At 35.4% G+C, this 13,879-nt stretch overlaps 1 protein-coding gene across 1 annotated transcript in view; it reads right to left on the bottom strand.

Moving 5' to 3' along the window:
• The window catches only part of LOC150095635 (dynein axonemal heavy chain 8-like), a 2,108,518-nt gene that overhangs the window by 17,595 nt on the left and 2,077,044 nt on the right, over positions 1-13,879 (bottom strand). The window lies entirely within an intron of this gene.

Raw genomic sequence — 13,879 nt, 5'->3', positions numbered from 1 at the left:
CCCCCGCATCATTCCCAGAAATTTGTGTTGTCTTCACAATTTTGGCAATGTGTCCCCTAAATTTCAGATCCTTATCCACTATCATCCCAATATCTCTTATTTCCTCCACCTCCAACAATATATCCCCACCAAGCATAAATTCTGCATCCCATATTTGTTTCCCAAATTTTGAAAACGTACATTCTGCAAAATTAAACTCACATCCCCATTTATTCTAGTCTTCTTGTAAGGCCACAACATCTTTTCTACTCTTCATAGTTCACCCAACTTTGCATAATCGGCAAACAACTGAATATCTCCATCCAGATCTTCGCTAATATCATTAATATATAAGTTAAACAGCAAATATTAAAACCTTACATTTTGCAACATTGAACTCACATCCCTATTCCTGTCATCATTGCACTTTTGTATCCTGTCTCTCACCAACCTCTCCAATACCTTAATACAACTCCAGATATACAGATTAACCTATAATTTGTTGCCTTAGTCTTATCATCATCTCTGTGAAGCAGAACAATTTCCATTCCTTCCACTCCTTTGGGACTCATGTTGTTGCAAGACTTGTTAAACAAGTAGATCAAGGTTGATGCTAACTCCTTGGAATATTCCCTTAAGACATGGTGATATGTCATCAAGTCCTATTAAGTATATGAAATACCATGATGAACTGCTCACTGAATTCCTTGACGATGTCCTCTTCAGCAGTTACCAATCTCCAATCTCACTTTTGTCCATTAATGTTATCTTACCATAATCGTTCTTCTTTCTACTGGCCACATACTGAAAAAACTAGCAACAGTTATTATTGGCCTGATTTGTTAATTTCAGCTAGTAGTGCACATTCTGTGTATAGTGCAAACATTATATACAGAAGGAAAAAGATATGGACTAAATGTCAACTTTGAAAAAACTAAAACAACGATATTCGGACAACAGGAGTTACTGAACAGAGTTACAATAGACAGATTTCAACTGGAAAATGTGGAACACATGCTAATTTTTAAGAGTAAGTTGTACTACCTTACCCCAGTACTGTAGTACAATACCATATTCAGTCCTGAAGATATTTTCAGGTGCAAACTTTGCTTACACACTTGGATAAAGGATTAAACTAAATTTATTATAGTCTAACCAAGTGAAAAATAAACTTTCAACATCTTTCTCTAAATCCAGAATAATTTAATAAAAAAGGTGGCACACCTTTCGGCAACTCCTATAGGTAAAGATGACCTCGCTATTGCTTCTGCCTGGTATCTCCACCACTGGGCCTGGCTCCCACTGAAGAGACCTCAATAAAGGTCGAAATTAGTCTGGGTAGTGGCCAATCGCTTAATGCATAACAGTATACATATCCACAAGGAGATGTGTTTTGCATTATGGGAGATACTGGGATAGGAGTGTTGGTAGCTTGCTCCACCTTTGCTATGAGTTGCCCGGAGTTGTACTACCTTACTGGGGTAAGGTAGTACAACGCCATATTCAGTCCTGAAGATATTTTCAGGTGCAAACTTTACTGTCTGCTAAGAATTTCTGGAAGTATCAGTTTCATGTGGCAGTGTATATTTTAACTGTTAATCAGTTTCTTGTGTATCAGTGTAGGGTTTATGTTTGGATGTTAAGTTTTTTTGTTTTCTTTTAAAAGTTTCAGCAGATTGTTAATGATAACACAGCTCAGAATCCTGTTATTTATCCAGGTGGTTAATATCTGGTTGTTTTCTCATTTTCAGATGTTCTTGACTTTTTGTGTATTTCTGGAAAATGAAATAGAAAGATTTTATGTGAATGTTTTAACAAAGCTGTTGGATTTGTTGAGGTTGGTTGCTTGTGTTGTCAAGTAGCTGGTACTGGTAGTGTGGAAAGTAAAAGCTATTAGTGATCTGTGACTTGGGTTGTCATTACTGATGATGTCTATGTAGAAGCTCTTATGTTAATATGATCAGCATATGATTTTATGAGGTAGTATTTCCTCTGTTGATGGGAGTTTATCGGGTTAATGCTATAGTGAAATAAATATATCAAGATAGATATTTGTGTTTAAGGAGGTAAGGTGATCTCTCACTACAATAAGGCAGTTTGTTGTGCATGTAATGACACTTTATCCAAATTTCTAGTTCTCAGTGGTAACTGTGTGGGTTTGTGTGCAGATATCTACATATTTGGTTAATAATGTGTGTGTGGTTTTGTTTATTGTTAGCGGATTTCTAAAGATAGTGTTTCGGTATGTTCAAATTTGTCAGGATTTCAACAACATTCTATTCATCTTTGAAGAAGGCTATAAGCCAGCAACGGTTGGTCGATTGGTAGAGCCTCTGCTACCAATGGCTCACGCAAAAAAATTAAGCAAGCTTGAGTGCGGTTAGTAGTTGGAAGGGAATCAATTGTTCGATGCTGTTGGCACACATGCTCTCCCTCGATGAGCCTTTGGACTCCCTGGAGGTGTCACATAATAATAATAATGATGCTATCTATTTTTGTGTCATATACACTGGGTGTAGCAATGAAAGTTTTGCTGTTACATTCATGTATTTAGTATTAGTATATCTATATTAGTTTGAAAACAAATGCTATGAAGGTAGCCAGTGTTTTTCTCTATATGTCTAATATTAGTATGTAAAATGATAAATTCAGGGTTTGTGGACATGTAGTTCATCTGAAGAAATCAGTGTTTTGAAAACAATGGCTTCATCATATTCTGTTTGAATGTGCTGGCTATAAAAGTGCATTATGATACTGTACATGGCATTTCGAATGGGAGGGGGAGGGAGCTACAAAGTCATATAGTTGACTGTAATCTTCTTTGCTCATGAATATTTGAGGGCCTTAAGGTCATTGAAATTTGTAGTTTTTTCTTTTCCTTTCTTTTAGTGTTGAACGGTGATCAGCATTCATATTAAAAATTATGGACTTTACAATCGTGTTATAAATAACTCTTTTAATTTCCCGATGTTTCGCTCTTCATATTAAGATCATCATCTGGAGCATATACAAATATACAGGACAAGCTGAGTTACAGTACATACAGTAAGTTACAGAAACAATGACTTGATCATAGGTTATTCTACTGATTATTCTACATGACCTCTAGTGAAAAAAAGAAAAAAAAATTAAATTATTTAGAAACTACATCAAGCTAAATTCTATTTATGATAAAATGAATAAACATAATAATAATATTTGGTTTTCAGATCAAGTGTTGATTAATTTTATTAAACTGAACCAACTAGTTTCGCCACACTTTAACTGTTGGCATCTTCAGGGCACTTATAAGTTTAAACAATCTCACAATTATCCGTAACTGACAAAAATAACTGTAAAAACTGACTAAAATAATTTCAAATAGAATAGTATCGAACGTGAGTGAAACACATATAGCGTGTACAAGGTTAGCTAGCTGTTGCTAAGGAACTTTCTGTAGTTTGTATTAAAGTTCATTTATTCCGTTTTTAAAGTTCTGATTATGGTTATCTATATTTCTGGGAGTATTAGGCCTTGATTTCTGTTAAGGTTGATATTAGAACGGGTGACTGTGGCAGCTTCTTTGAAAATTCTTGAATGGTAATCTTCCTCTATGTAAGGAGAACAGCTTTTGTCTCGCTCGATGACATGGTTAGTTGTAGAGAAATGAGACAATAGGCCAGAAATATCCTGTCTGTTGTTTTTGACATAGCCAATATGTTCCTTTTGCCTGATTTCGAGGCTTCTCGAAGTCTGTCTGATGTAACTAGAGCCACAAGCGCATGGAATATTATAAACTCAAGCATATTTATAGAAAGGATGGTTGTCTTTTGGAGATCTTAGTAGTTTACGAATAGATTCTATTGGTTTAAACGTTACTCTTATTTGTGTTGTTTGAGGAGGCCGGTGAGCTTGTTGGAGATGCCACTTACAAACGGAATTGCAATCGATTTTATATATGTTTATTCATGATGAACATGAATAAACATTCTTTCTTATAGATAGTTTTCTTTCAGTAACAATGATGTCCTATTTTTAGCATTACAATTGTTATTTTTGATTTAGGATCCTGGATTAACTACAATCTTGTTTATAGTTACTCTTAGAGAAAAAAGGTTCCGTGGGTTGAATATGTGCCTTCCGTATGCTTGAGATTTTCAGACCATCATTATTGTCCAGATTGGGGTGGTTGATAATAATCTCACAGGCTTCCTTAAATTTGTGTTCATACTATGTTTTGGTGTGATGCAGACAACTAGTGCTTTTCCAGTCAATTCTATGTAAGGTGTTCAGGGCATGATCAGAAAGGCCAGCTTCACCATAATTATTATATTTAATGTGTCGTTTATATTCTTTTTGTGTGATAGGAATTGTGCGTTCTGTTTCCCCTATATATGGTATGCTACATGTGCAATAATTTCAAAACACACAACACTTCATAAACATTCTCAAAGACATTACATTAGAAAAAGATGATTTATTAGTCAGTTTTTACGTTTCTGCCCTCTTTACAAACGTCCCAATCAATGACACAATTCTTCTTTTACAGAACAAATTCCCTCCAGATATCATGGCACTCTTTGCGCATGTATTATGTTCTGGTTATTTTGTATGAAAAAACGTTTTCTACCTACAAAAAGAAGGCACAGCCATGGGCTCACCATTATCTCCCCTATTGCTAACTTTTATATGGAGCATTTTGAGCAACATGCTTTAGATTCCTCTCCTTTAAAACCCAAAGTCTGGCTTAGATACGTTGACGATGTTTTCTTGATATGGTCCCATGGCTGCCAGACACTAGACACATTCCTTAGCCATCTAAACAAACAACACAAATATATACAGCTCACAATTGAGATTGAAAAACAGAATACACTTCCATTTCTAGATATACTTGTCACACGTCTTCCTTCTGGCAATCTTTCCTTCACTGTTTACCGGAAACCAACACATAGTGGCCAATATACACATAAACTCCTACCACCACCCAACACAAAAACTAGTATCATTAATACTCTAAAAAACAGAGCTCTGAAGATCTACTCCAGTGAACATGCACTGAAAGACAAATTCAAAGTTATCAGCAATACTTTTCAAAAAAACGGGTACATCCAAAACACTATTAACAAAATTCTCTACAAGACCTCAATAAAAAACAAAGACAAACCAGACTACAATAAAACTATAACTGTTCCTTACATTAAAGGGACATCAGATAAAATTATTATTATTATTATTATTATTATTATTACGGGTATCTCCATGGAGTCAGTAGACTCATCGCGGGAGACCCAAACTAGCAAAACAATATCTGTCATATCTCTTCTTGAATTCATTTACAGACGAAGAGCTCACAACTAAGTCAGGCAATGAATTCCACTCATTCACCACCCTCCAGGCAAAAAACCTTGTTCTGACACCTTTGTTAACCACACTCTTCTTTAATTTCCAGAGATGACCTCTTGTTCTTCCATCACTATCACACAGCTGAAACATTTCCCCTGCATCAATCCTATAAAAACCTTTTAGTAATTTGAATGTTTCTATCATGTCCCCTCTTCTTCGCCTATCAACCAATCTCTGCAATAACAGAATACTACAAAATTACAACCTCAAAGTCACCTTTAAACCTCCTGCAAAATTAAAAAGCTTACTCAACTCATCCAAAGACGCACTCCCTTTCCTGGCGCACCCTGGAGTATACCGCATTTATTGCACATGTAACATACCATATATAGGGGAAATAGGACACACGATTCCTATCACACAAAAAGAACATAAACGATACATTAAATATAATATTATGGTGAAGCTGGCCTTTCTGATCATGCCCTGAACAGCTTACATAGAATTGACTGGAAAAGCACTAGTCGTCTACATCACACCAAAACATGGTATGAATGCAAATTTAAGAAAGCCTTTGAGATTATTATCAACCACCCCAATCTGAACAATAATGATGGTCTGAAAATTCCAAACATAAGGAAGGCACATATTCGACCCACGGAACCTTTCTCTCTAAGAGTAACTATAAACAGGACTGTAGTTAATCCAGGATCCTAAATCAAAAATAACAATTGTAATGCTAAAAATAGGACATCATTGTTACTGAAAGAAAACTATCTATAAGAAAGAATGTTTATTCATGTTATCATAAATAGAATTTAGCTTGATGTAGTTTCTAAATAATTAAAAAAAAATTTTTTTTTCACTAGAGGTCATGCCAGTAGAATAAACTATGATCAAATCACTGTTTCTCTTTTTTAAATAACGAAACCTGTGGTGCGTTCATAATTAGAAGAAACACACGTATAAACCACAGTGAAAAATTATTTAATTGTAAATATTTCATCCTAAGTATCTTAGGACATCATCAGTACAGTATTTAAACAAAAATTAGGAATAACATACAGTTAGGGCGCATGATTACAATAGAATCTTATGAAAACGTGCATAACGTGCTAAAGTAGTACAAAAAAAAAAAAAAAAAAAAAAAACCGTTAATTATTTAACACAGTTTTGTATGATAATTTCCCATACTTTAGGAATAGTAAGACCGTCGTTGCGGTTTAGGTTTGGTCTGTGTAGTAGGGCTTTAAACGTTCATGTTTAAATAAAGGTTTTCTTTTCCCTAATGGCTTGTACTTTAATGCTTGTTTTGGTAATCTTTCTGTTTTCATTCTTTGAACTTGTTCCATCCATTTGTGTTTATATTTTTTAATTTTTTCTATTACTGGTTCTTGGTTTAATTCTTTCGTAATCTCTTCGTTTCTTTTGTGATCAAATAGGGTATACTTTGCAGTTTTTCTCATAAACTTCATTTCTGCTGTTATTAATCTTTGTTTGTCTTTTTGTTTTATTGTCTAGATTTCGTTTCCATACATTTAGACTAGTAAGGCTAATGTATTGATTTCATGATCTAAACATGAAATATTTGCACACAATCAACTGTGTTAATTTATCTTGCATAAGAAAAACATTTTTTGACTATCAAAATATAATAAGAATGAAATCTTTTATAAAACATTTGATTGGCTACCAGAAGGGAGAAGGGTAAAGATAGCTCATGCGCTTATTTTATTTTCAAACTTGGGCGCATTCGTTATAGAGGAATTGAAACAATAATTCCAAATAATCTATACACTGCCAGATAGACTAATTTTTGTTATGTTAGAAGAATAAGAGGCTCGCAAATTTGAGAAAAATTTAACAAAGGGCTTGTGCCAGCCCCTTATAGTTCACCACTGCTTATATTCCTTCATTCAGTCTCTCCACAAATACATCCTCCATATTCTCCCACAGATACAGGCAACATTAATGACAATGAACTGTTTTTCAGAAATATATGCCATTAATTACATGTGATCTGCATGGGGTGTGACAGGAAAACCTCATTCTTAATACTGCCATTTTGTCTTGGTTAATTTATAAAAAATTTCCAACATAAATTATCTCCATAAATTATGAAGATATCAGTGACACCATCACAAAAAAAAAAAAAAAGTTAAAAGAGCACCTTAAAAATTGCTAGGTAAGGGTGTCATTAATGCACATGAACTGGCAATGAAATACAGGTAACCCTTGTATAACATGGTACTTGTACAACACAGTTTCGATATAACGCGGTCTAAAATTGTAGTCACCCTTTATCTTTTCATATGTTTTTCACCTTGTGACTTAAAAATCAAATTTTATCTTCTTTAAATTTGTGTCTGCCTGTATCCCGAATGTAATTATAAGTAGCAAATTTATATTAGGGTAAATACTGTTTAGCACACATGTACCTCAATTGTTTACCGTATAAAATGTTTATTGTTGAAAATTGTCCTTGTTTCTGCCAGGAAAGTGCATTAAAAATCATAAGTGCATTCATCTGAAGCTGAGCACTTTATTTTCTGGTGAGTTACATACAATATGTAATGCTTGCTTTTTTTTGTGTAAAAAATTATTTTTATAGTAATGGCCAGAAACTGCAACGAAAGGGAAAAACCAACATTGAAAACAATAATTTCTCTCGGAGAAAAATATTCCAAATCTTGGATCGGTTGAAAAATGGAGAAAAACCTGGATTCAACACCACCTTTGAATTTAAATGAATCAACAATTCGAACAATCAAACAAAATGAACATAAAATCCGAGAACATGTTTATTGCTGGGTCAATGATAAGTGCAAAGTGCGTTGCTCGTGTGCGTGATATTCTAATGGAAAAATGGAGAAATCTCTAATGATTTCAATAGAAGATTGCACCTCAAAAGAAAATTCCTATGGATGGAAATCTTATTAAACAAAAAACTCTCAAAGTTTATAAACATATATAGTGCAGACCAGGTGTTCATTGGGGATGAATCCTGGTTATATTGAAAAAAAGTGCAAAAACGCACCTATTTCGAAAAATGAAAGATCAGCTCCTGGATTCAAACTTTCCAAAGATAGAATTACTCTACTGTTTTGTAGTAATGCATCAGGTGATTACATGACAAAACCAGTGTTTATTAACCAATCCTCAAATCCTCGTGCTATGAAAGATTAAAATATGCACTATTTTATTTTGCCTAAAACATTTATGCATTATGTGCAATGAAGTTTAAGTACAACTTGTAATTTTTATACTTTTATACAATGTATTTGTTTGATAGTTGATATGTTTTCTTAATAATAACTTGATAATAACTTGATCAGCTTACATGAATTACCTGAATTAAATAAAAATATTTTTTTTGTTGGATATGTCATTGTTGTTTATATAATAAAAAAAAAAGATTTCGGAACATAACCCTATTTTTTCTATGTGATCTGAGAATCGCATAATGCGATTTATATAATGCGGCATTTCTGCGGAACCTAACATCCAAGTTTTACGAGGGTTACCTGTATTTTATTATTATTATTCTGGCTTCCATGGAGTCAAAAGACTCATTGTGGGAGGTCTTTCTTAGGAAACACAAAGTTTATCATACCACTCTTTAAACTCATTGACTGTTCTTGGTCTAGCCACTCTATCAGGCAATGCATTCATGGTTCAACAACCCTCCAAGCAAAGAAACCACTCCTCACCCTCTTGCTCACAGTTTCCTTTGGGGGGGGGGGAACCCCCCTCAATGAGACTTGATAGACTTTGTGTTTCTCAGGAAGGACCTCCCACGATGAGTCTTTTGACTTCATGGAGGCCTGAATAATAATAATAATAATAATAATAATAATAACAACTTCCAGGGATGGCCCCTTGTCATCACTACTTCATGCTGTTCAACCAAGCGAAAGAACTCCCTAGTGTCAACCCTGTAGCCACCTCTCAACAGCTTAAAAGTCAAAATTATATCACTTCTCCTTCTTCTATCCACCAAACTCTGCAGTCCACATTCTCTCAGCCGATCCTCATAACTAACATTGTACAGTCCTGAAACCATCTTATTTATCTGCCATTGTACCCTTTTCACAGTTAATTTATCCCCTTCAAATCCTGGGGACCAGATCTGTAAACAATAATCTAAATGTGTTCTGATCAGGGTCTTATACAACGGAATGATAATTCTTTTATCTCTGCTGGTCAGTGTCCTTCTCATTATTGCAGCAATCCTCTGTGTTACCCTCACCACCTTTGCAATATGTCCCCCTAAATTTCAGGTTTCTATCAATCATCAACCCCAGATCTCTTGTCTCCCCTACTTCCTCCAGTATAGCTCCTGCAATAGAGTATGCACATCCCATCGATGTGCCCCAAACTTCAAGACCTTACATTTTGCTGCATTCAACCGACATTCTTCATTCATTTGCCCATCTGTCTAACTTATTCAAATCCTCTTGCAGGGCTACCACATTTGCACTATTACTAATAATCTTTCCCAGCTTCACATCATCTGCAAACAACTGACTATCCCCTTACAATCCAGTGACAATCTCATTGCTATAAAGGTTGAACAATACAGGTCTCAGTACTGAGACCTGTGGAACAACACTTGTAACCTGCTGCTTCCTTGATATTGTCACACCATACACAACTCTCTGATACCTATCAGACAGCCAATCCTGAGTCAAGTTGACCAACCTGACATCCAGACCTATGTGCTGCAACTTAAATATCAACTTATCATGTGGCAACCTGTCAAAATGGCAGTATATGCCTTTCCCTCATCTACTGTTCTCGTAACTTTATCATAAAAGGCTAGCATATTACTAAAACAAGAGTACCCCTTCAAAAAATCCATGTTGACTCTCACAGATAACATTACCCTCATCTGCCTAATGCTTTATATGGTCCCTCACTAATTTCTCCAACATCTTAACAACTACTGATGACACACAAACTGGCCTATAATTAGACACTTTCCAGTCTGCTACCACCCTTATGTAATGGCAGTATCTTACCTTCCTTACATTCCCTGGGCACCTTTCCCATAGCCAGACTTTCATTGAAAAGCCAGGTCAAAGGATCTGTCAGTTCTTTAGCACATTCTCTCAAAACTTGTGGTGAAATACCATCCAGTCCCACAGCTTTACTGACATCCAGAGTACTCAGTATTTGGAACACACTCTCCTCCTGCTCTTCTAAACCTCAAACCTGCCCTATCCCTCTAGTATTAAAATTTATTCCTCCAGGATTAAATACTTCAATAAAGTGTTCATTGAACAATTCCACTCTGTCCTCTGCATCAGTCACTCTATTCCTGGTTTTATTACACAATGTCAATCTTCCACAGTCATTTCTCCTCCTAATTTAAGGAAAGAACTATCAGAATGACAGTGTAGAGTTAGGAGGACAAATCAGACGACAGTTAATGAAAATAGAAGCAAAAGAAGAAAATATTATGAAGGATATTATTATTCTTAAGAGAGACCTCCAGGGAGTCAGGGACTCATTGAGAGAGACTACATACTACACGCACCAGCTATCATAGTTATTCTTGAATTCATTCACACTGCTTGCACTCACAACATCCAATAGCAGTCCATTCCAATCATACACCACCCTATGAGAGAAAAATCTAGCGCTCAACCCCTTCTTAGCGGCATTCATTATCAGCTTCCAAGAATGCACTCTTGTCCTTTCCCCATTCTCCATAAATTGAAAAATTCCATCAATTGAAATCCTGTATGACCCTTTCAGTAGTTTGTAAGTTTCAATCATATTAGTGTCTGAAGTCTGCATATTCTCAGTCTCTCTTCATAATCAGTATTCCAAAATCCTGATATCATTTTTAACACTCTCCTTTGCATTCTCTCTCTCCAATATATATCAGAACCACAATGGAAACCCTAGCCTGATCAGTTTCTTCTATCATAATCCCACCAATATAATATGACGTTGGATATCTAATTATATCTAATATCTAATTATTGCATTTACTGACATGCATTTTCTCATGCCCATAATTCCAGCCTTTTCAAATCATTCTGCAAGTACTGCATATCAGCAGCATTCCTGATTATCCTACCTATCTTTGCATCATCAGCAAATAACTGTATGTCGCTTGTCATATCCTTTCCAATATCATTATACAGATTGAATAACAGTGGACTGAGCAATGATCCTTGAGGTAACCAGTAGTGTACCACAAGGATTATTGCTTGGTCCACTGTTATTCAATTGTGAAATCTTGTAGACTCACATTCCCTGTATAACCACTTTTTGATACCTGTCAATCGGCCATCCTCTTATCCATGCTAATATTCTATAACCCAAACCTATATTCTCCAATTTATGCAACAGTATACCATGCTATATTCTGTCAAAAGCCTCAGCAAAATCCAAAAGTATCATGATGTATCCATTCCCATTTTCTAGTTCAATGGTAACATTGTTATAGCATGTGAGGAAGTTGCTAAAACATGCCCTTAGTAAACACATGTTGTTCATTGCAAAGAAGAGATTGACTGTCAACCCATTTCTGAATGTGAGCCCCAACCAATTTTTTCAAAATCTCCACCACCACTACTGAGATACTAATTGGTCAATAGTTGGATACATCGGTCTTTGACCACCCTTGTGCGATGGAATTACCATACATTCTTTCTCTTCTTGCAGAATCTTCCCTGTTCTGAGACTCATATTAAACAGCCTGGTCAAAGGAATAGCCAGTTCAGCTGAACACTCTTTTAGCACATGTGCTGATAGTAACATCAGTCCTTATTGATGAATAATTCTTATTCAGTTTATGCAACAGTTCTAATACCTTTCTTCATCCAGTGAAGAGGTAGCAGTAAGCTCAATATCAGGTACACCAGGTTGATATCTTTTAACAAAATGGGCACTCATTAGTTGAACAACCTCTTATGCATCTGTAACCCTCACGACATCTGCATTTAGAAGAGTTATTCTTTCTTTCTTTTACTTGCAGCATATCGATAGAATTCTTGCGGGATGTCGTTAGCATGCAGAGTCAGTTTCTTTTCATATGCAGACTTTGCTTTCTGCACAAGCGTTGTGACTATTCTAGCCCACTCTTATAATTTTTATAACAGACATCATTCTTATGCACACAGTATTCCTTCCGCATCATCTTTTTCTTACGAATCTCTTGCTTATTAAGATTACACGTCCATTTGACTCCTACCCTATTTATTTTTGTAACTCTTGGGACACATTCTGATATTACATAATTTAAGTATTTTTTAAATGTTTCCTATGCACTGTCAAAATTCTTCCCATCCAGCAACCGATCCCATTCCAATGAACTCAGTATACTCCTCAGTTGGTCATAATTTCCTGCTTTGAAGTTCAGCATGTAACCTTTTCTGAATGGAACATTCATAAACTTAGTGAGTATTGCATGATCACTGTTGACCAACCAGAGATAGAATAGTTCAAATCTAATGTAACACTCTTTGACCTGGAGTTCCTTCTGTCACATGCTGTTTAAGGAAGTTGTCCCACAATAGCTCAATAAATTCTTCTCATTCTTTTAATAAGATTCTAAAGCTATCCAATCATTATTTGGATAATTAAAGTCTCCCATTATGATATATAAGGAGAAGGTGATCAGCAGGCTCATGAGCAATACAAAACATAGACAAGAATAACATGGTGATGAAGGCAATATCAGATTAAGAGATTAAAATTAGTAAAACAGGCCAAAGGAAATACCAGAGTACTTTGTTATATGGCAAGCCAGAGGAAGAGTGATTATGAAATCAAGATGAGAAAAGAATCAGACGAACTGGGGATGTTTATGATATTAAGGAATCAAGATGAGAAAATCAGATGAACTGGAAGTGTTTATGATATTAAGGAATCGCAATGGGAATACAGCTATAGAACTAAATGAGCATGGGGAGGGGGGTATGGGAAAGGCTAGAGAAATGACTGCTTCTAAACAGATAGTTTAAGTTTCAGCTCTAGTAGCATGCCAAAGAAGTGGAAAGAGGGCAACATAGTCCCACCAGGGTTTTAAAGAAACCTCAATTAATATTTTAGGAGTAGTGGGTTAATCATCAGAAAAGTTAAGTTAGTTAAATAAGGAAATGGAAAGAGAGTAATATGATACTCTTTGAGGACAGCACAGCTTTGTGAAGAACAGGTTCTGCCTTAGTCATTTACTCACTTTTTATGAGAAAATGATAGCTAATTGATAAGGGAAATGCTACAACAAGATACTTCCTGACTTTGAAAAGATATTTGAGAGGATACTGAATGGAGCCGTATTATGTAAGCTGGAACAAATGGGGATAGATATGAAGCTCTTGGTATGGATAGGAGAGTGGTTGATGAACAGACATCAGGGAATAGTATATGGTGGAGAAGAATTAAAGAAAAAGAAGGTGACCAGAAGAATGGCAAAGGATTCTATACCCTGGCTCAGCACTGTTTAGTTTGTACGTCAGTGATATTTGGAATTATTTGAGGAAGAATATTCAGTTGTTTGCTCATGATGGTAAATTGAGAGAGTAATAATCAAAAAAGGTGTCGATCTAAATAGACTGGT

Source organism: Typopeltis vanoorti, chromosome 20 (genome assembly GCF_054136105.1).
Source record: "Typopeltis vanoorti isolate ZY-2024b chromosome 20, IOZ_Tvanoo_1.0, whole genome shotgun sequence".
NCBI lineage: Eukaryota > Metazoa > Arthropoda > Arachnida > Uropygi > Thelyphonidae > Typopeltis > Typopeltis vanoorti.
This window is presented reverse-complemented; position numbering and strand designations above follow the sequence as displayed.